Genomic DNA, 5,480 nt, shown 5'->3' with positions numbered 1-5,480 from the left:
GGTTAAGAAGAACTAAAGCCTGTACATATTCGCAATGAATATTCTGGTGTTCTATTTGCTGTGTGTGTTCGTCATGGAGTGACATGCGCGTGTGTGCCTGTGGTGTGTAGTGTGGTTGTGTGTGTGTGTGTGTGCTGTGTGTGTGTGTGTGTGTGTGTGTTGTATGGTGGTGTGTGTGTGTGTGTGTGTATGTGTGGTGTGTGTGGTGTGTGTGTGTGTGTGGTGTGTGTGCTGTGATGGTGTGACTTGTGCTCTGTGTGTGTGTGTGTTGTGTGCTGTGTGTATAGGTCTGTCGTGGCCTGCTGTGCCCTTCGTATATATATGTGTGAGCACATATGTGTGTGTGTGTGTGTGTGTGTGTGGTGTGTGCTGTGTGTGTGTGCTGTGGTGTATTGTGTAGTGGTGTGTGTTGTGTATGTGTGTACATGTTACTCGTAACCTAGCTGTCATATTTTTCATTACGGTACATGCAAGAACACGCACGCACATTCACACGCACGCACGCACACACCACACCATCGCACGCGCCACATACGCTACTCGCACAGCATCAACACGCGCACACAGTCCGCACGCGACACGCACACACACGCACGCACGCGCACGCACGCGCGCGCACACACGCGCGCACACGCATACACGCACACACATGCGCGCACGCACGCAACACTGTGCGCATTATAGAAGTTGTTTACGTGTATCGTCAACAACATTAACATATCGCACAACACCCGCGCATACACACATCCCGCTACTGTGTGAGTGCGCTTATATATATGTGTGTGTGTACCAGCCACACTGTCCGCTGTCTGCATGTGTATACCGCCATACACCGCTGATAGATTAGTTTCTCCTCATTCGCAGGACAGTCTCGCACTGTTTTCCTACAATGCTCGATGTTACAAATCACGTACGGCACGTGTTACAGTCGTTCCGTGTTAAATTCCGCAGCAGAAGCAGTAGCAGCATCAGCATCAGCATCAGCATCAGCAGCAGCAGCAGCAGCAGTAACAGTCAGCAGCAGCAGCAGCAGCAGGGCCAGTAACAGCAGCCAAGCTATGCAGCATTCACAGCATCAGCAGCAAACAGCATCATGCATGCAGCAGCAGCAGCAAGCAGCAAGCATCCTCATCATCATCATCATCAGCAGCAGCAGCAGCAGCAGCAGCAGCAGCAGCATCATAAGCAGAGAGAGAGACGATGCGATGCCACGCGGTGTGTGATTGATGCGTGTTTCATGTGCATCCGCCATCCGTTTCCGTTTAGCTGCGATGTGCGAACGATACATGGATGCTTCATTAGTGATTCACAGCCAATATGAGCGGGAATACGCCGGCGTAAACACATATATATATATATATATATATATTATATATTATATATAATATATATATAATACAACGTGGAATGATAAGCGTGTTCAATATAAATTGAAATTAGTAAGCAGCGGAGGCAAGCATGCAGGCACGCACGGCAGGCACATAAAGAATACAGGCAGACACCGCAGGCAGGCACGCACCGCACGCACGCACGCACCTACGCGCAAGCCACGCCACGACACGGCGCCCTGACCCACGTCTGGGCCGACATGATTGACGGAAGGTAAGCAGCAGCGTAAGACGAACAGGTAAACATTCTGTGCGAGAGATTGCGCCGAACGCATTCCACTGCACACCAGCACAGCACGCAGCAACAGCAGCAGCAGCAGCAGCAGTCGGAGAGAGAGAGAGAGAGAGAGAGAGAGAGAGAGAGAGAGGAGAGAGAGAGAAGAGAGACTGCCCCCTGGTCCCCGGCAGGCGGACGCAGCAACACATACTCGCTGAGCAAACACAGGTAACACGCAATTTTTAATAAAGGGCTGCGTCGACGTCAGACTCTCCGATACAAATCTCGTGGGGCGGAGGTGGATGTGTATAGTATAGCATATCGTATAGGGCAGGGCCGGACTGGGAAAATCATTCAGGCCGAGAAATATAGCGCGAAATATAGCTCCAGTCAGGCCAGTTTTTAAGCGGGGGTCTGGGGGTCCCGGGACTCCCCCACCAGGAAAATTAATTAAATTTAATATTAATTTTTGTTGGGGGTAGCACTTAGCAGGCCAGGCCACCGAGAAAACTCCCGGTGCTCCCGATCGCCAGTCCGGCACTGGTATAGGGCGTGCGGTGTACTAGCCTGTGTCTTGAAGCACATGTCGAGTTGCGGAGAACTCGCGCGTTGACGCGTGTTCTCTCCCCTCTCCTCGCCTTCGCTATCTTGTTGCTTTCCCTCGCGCATTCTCCCTCTCTCTCTCTCTCTTTTCGCTCGCGCGCTTTCTTTCTTTCTTTCTTTAGAATCGTTACATGTTTGGTCTGTTGTGATGCAGGAAGCGTAAAGGAACTACTGATCATGATTATAAATGTGAAGAAGGTAGAGAGATGAGGGAGAGAGGGAAGAGAAATAAAGAAAGAGAGAGGGGGGAGAAGGAAAAAGGGAAGAGAAATAAAGAAAGAGAGAAGGGGAGATTCTCGAATAAAGAAAGAGAGAGGGGGAGAGCGGTAGAGAGGGGAGAGCAATAAAGAAAGAGAGAGGGGGAGAGCGGTAGAGAGGGGAGAGCAATAAAGAAAGAGAGAGGGGGAGAGAAGGCGAGGGAAAGAGAGAGAGGGAGAGAAGGAGAGGGAGAAAAACCGATAGATAAATAGATATTAAGGACACTGAACAACTATTGTTTTAATTATGCTGTATCATGTTTTATTATAATCGCATGACTGTATATATACTATTGTATTATTGTCATGTTGAAATAAGACATCGTGTATTACCAACGACAGATACCTGCCTATTTGTACCCAGGTCATGAGCTAATTTGCAATTCTACGTCAAGTTCAGGGCGGAATTTGAATATCAAGCGTTCGATCTAAATTGCGTAAATCTAAACGCGTTGCGAATACGTATTGTTGATGAAAGCTACGCCCGACCCTTGCACGTATGCATGCACGTAAACTCTGGTATAAGCGAGAGCAATTAAACGCATTTCGACCACGTCCTCGTACCGTGTAATACTTTTACAGACGCTATAACAAGCAGGAGTTTCATAGCTCTCCATTCACGATTACACGAAGTATTTCGATCGTCAAACAGGACGGATACCAAACAGATGAGTACTCGTCCGCCACCCACCCTACCCCTCCCCCCCGGGGCGCGTGAATGAGCTGGTCCAGGTAGAATTCTGCAGGTATGCCTCGCTGCGTCTCATTTATCAGGTATATACGAGATTTCATCTCTGATTAGAGATGTGTTCTCTATAGCGGCGGGCTAAACGTAGTCGTGTTGCTTTCGTGACTCGGAACACCTGATTAAGACAAGGCTACCCTTCAGTTATAGTTTGCTTGCGTGCATGGCTGTTGTCTCACTTACCTCATTGTTAGTTAAAACTGTTCTTCTTTTGTCTTTCCTACGGCTGTTGTGTTGACAATATCATGTATATGTTATACCGTTATGTTGTACATTCAAGATTCCAACAATTCTAACAGGACGTAATTAAAGCGATATAAACGAAACGACTATAAACGGTTGTATTATAGGACCTAGCGCGCATCACGTTGGTTGTTGTCTCTGCCTCTCTCTCTCTCGCCTCTTCCACCTTCCCCCTTCTCCCTCTCTCTCTCTCTCTCTCTCTCTCTCTCTCTCTATCTATCTCTCTCGCTCCCTCTCTCTACCTTCTTCCCTCTCTCTATCTCTGCCCCCCTCTCTCTCTCTCTATCTCTGACTCCTCCCCTCTCTCTCTCTCTTTCATTCCCTCTCTCGGTCTCTCACTTGCTCTGTGAATTACCCCCCCTCCCCTTTACCCCTTCACCGCCTCGCAGGCCTGCATCGTAACTCTGGTTGTCTATGACAATGATCTTCAGCGACAGCCAGCTATAAATACCTAATGTTATCAGTCGGAGCAATCCGGATCGCATCGCTCATCAGTTTTAATTATAGATATTATTCGACAATCTTCTACAGTATACCTGCCCCGCGCATTGTCGCACGCGAGAGCGCTCGCCTCTCCCTTGCCGTGTCCGCCATGTATAGGAGTGAACAATACAACAATCTATTATTCACTCCTGGTGTAGTAACAAGAGTATATATATATAGCGTAGCGTGGTAAGAGTGGGGTTTGGTGTGAAGGTATACACGCACTGTCGCACGCACGTATATAGTTTCAGTTAATTAATTATGGTAGTTCAATTCAGTTAATTATAGTAGTTTCAGGTTGTATTGTCTAGTAGCTTGGTATTTGTGCACTTTAACTATTATTGATTGTAGGTAGTTACACTGAACTCGCTGATTATATAACTGGTTCAGGCTAACATGATGTTTTGGCCGTATCGAGTTAGTGTCAGTACACTGAATGACTGACTGACTGACTGACTGACTGAACTTCATGGTCCTTTTGTCTATTTTTGTCTATTTTTTTTATTTTTTTTATTTATTTATTTATTTATTTATTTATTTATTTATTTATTTAGTTAGTTAGTTAGTTAGTTAGTTAGTTAGTTAGTTATTTAGTTATGAACTAATATTTATTTATTTAATTATACAGTAAAACGTATCTCGTGTTACGGTATCTCCGGTTACATAAATTCACCCATACGTAATTTATTGTAATCTATGCGCACAAAACCCGCAATACGAAATGAAAATTCGCTCTTACGTAACTTTCCAAAAAGAAAGAATGGCGTTCTCAAATGAAGAAAAATATTTACGGTATCATATTCGCCTTCGGTAAAGTTATTGTAATACAATATATTACATAATATGCAATATATTGTAATACACTTGGAGCTGGCTGACGTGTCGGACGGACGGGCTAATAAAAAATAAAAAAAATAAAAATAATAATTTGCCATCAGCTGGTTAGATAGCTTCCTCCGTTCTAGAACAAACACGAATTCTCGGTCAATTATAGGTCATTCTCGGTCCGTGAGATCGCGTGTTCCTTCCTGTAGGCTGTGCTCCTGCTAATTCTAATACTAATTAATAATTATAATGACAATAAATTATTCGAATAAAATAATAATAAAACTTATTAACAATTTAAATAATAAAAAATACTAATATTCATTCTAATGCGGGAATTTATTCTAATTCTGTAATCACTTTTCTCGTGTTATATCAATAAATAATCATGTGCGTGTGTGGGTGGGTGGGGGAGGGGTATTTGTATGTGTTTGTGTGTGTGTTTGTGTGTTTGCGTGCGTGCGTGTCTGAGCGTATGTGCGAGCGCGGGTGTTTCTGTGCACGTGTGTGGTGCAGGCATGTGTGCCTATCTGCGTGTATACGGCACACCAGAAAAGCAAGCGCTAAGCTTTCTTAATCAGAGACACGTGGTGGTCGCTTCTAACGTCAGTGCAGAGAGAGAGAGAGAGAGAGAGAGAGAGAGAGAGAGAGAGAGAGAGAGAGAGAGAGAGAGAGAGAGAGAGAGAGAGAGAGAGAGAGAGAGAGAGAGAGAGAGAGAG

At 45.4% G+C, this 5,480-nt stretch overlaps 1 protein-coding gene across 1 annotated transcript in view; it reads left to right on the top strand.

Moving 5' to 3' along the window:
- The first annotated feature begins 3,094 nt into the window (after positions 1-3,094).
- The window catches only part of LOC106814331 (tektin-2-like), a 9,644-nt gene continuing 7,258 nt past the window's right edge, over positions 3,095-5,480 (top strand). Inside the window, exon 1 of the mRNA XM_014818631.1 lies at positions 3,095-3,211. The gene's annotated coding sequence lies outside the window, so the exon portion shown is untranslated. The remainder of the gene's footprint in view (positions 3,212-5,480) is intronic.

The sequence above is a fragment of the Priapulus caudatus genome, unplaced genomic scaffold (assembly GCF_000485595.1).
Source record: "Priapulus caudatus unplaced genomic scaffold, Priapulus_caudatus-5.0.1 Scaffold906, whole genome shotgun sequence".
In the NCBI taxonomy this organism is placed as follows: Eukaryota; Metazoa; Priapulida; class Priapulimorpha; order Priapulimorphida; family Priapulidae; genus Priapulus; species Priapulus caudatus.
The sequence above is the reverse complement of the archived record's forward strand: the minus strand, read 5'-3'. Positions and strand labels throughout refer to the sequence as shown.